Consider the following 929-nt stretch of genomic DNA (forward strand, 5'->3'; position numbering starts at 1 on the left):
TCATCCAGGCTGGAGTGCAGTGGCACGATCTCAGCTCACCACAACCTCCGCCTCCTGGGTTCAAGTGATTCTCCTGCCTCAGCCTCCCAAGCAGCTGGGACTACAGCTGCCACCACACCTGGCTAAATTTTGTATGCTTTGTAGGGATGGGGTTTCGCCATGTTGGCCAGGCTGGTCTCTAACTTATCCTGGCCTCAAGCGATCTGCCTGCCTCTGCCTCCCAAAGTGCTGGGATTACAGGTGTAAGCCACCACGCCCGGCCTCTTTTCTAACATTTTCTGCACATCGTTATACTCTGGTAAAGATGCTAACGAATACTGTGAATCCCATATCTCTTTTCAAAGCAGCTAAACAATTCTTTAAATACAATATACGAAGGGCCCTGGGCTGGGCATCAGAGGAGATCAGACAGTGCCATGGGATCTCAAGAAGGTGACCACTGAGTTATTAGAGATTATCTTCGTACAAGACGGGCCCCAGGGGGTTCTTTTCTTTCTCTAACTGCCCCCACACATCACATCTTTTATTAGCAGTTGGAGCTCAAAAGCTCACTCTGGATCTGTCCACTGCTCTCTTTCTTTCATGATCCTTGCCTGCATGTCAACAGTGGTGGTCAATGATCTCCTCAGTTCCACTCCTGGCCCCTATAGTCAGTTGAATAATGTCTCCAAAATTTATCAAGTCGTAGTCTCTGGAACCTGTAAATGAGGCTTTGAGAGAAAGGTCTTTGCAGATGTAATTAAGTATCTTGAGATGGGGAGATAATCCTGGATTATCAAGGTAGGCCCTAAATGCAATCACAAATGTCCTTAGTAGAGGGAAATAGGCCAGGTGCGATGGCTCACACCTGTAATCCCAACACTTTGGGAGGCCAAGATGGGAGAATTTCTTGAGGCCCAGGAGCTCAAGACCGGCCTGGGCAATATAGT

This window comes from Colobus angolensis, unplaced genomic scaffold (genome assembly GCF_000951035.1).
Source record: "Colobus angolensis palliatus isolate OR3802 unplaced genomic scaffold, Cang.pa_1.0 Scaffold33, whole genome shotgun sequence".
Lineage (NCBI taxonomy): Eukaryota > Metazoa > Chordata > Mammalia > Primates > Cercopithecidae > Colobus > Colobus angolensis.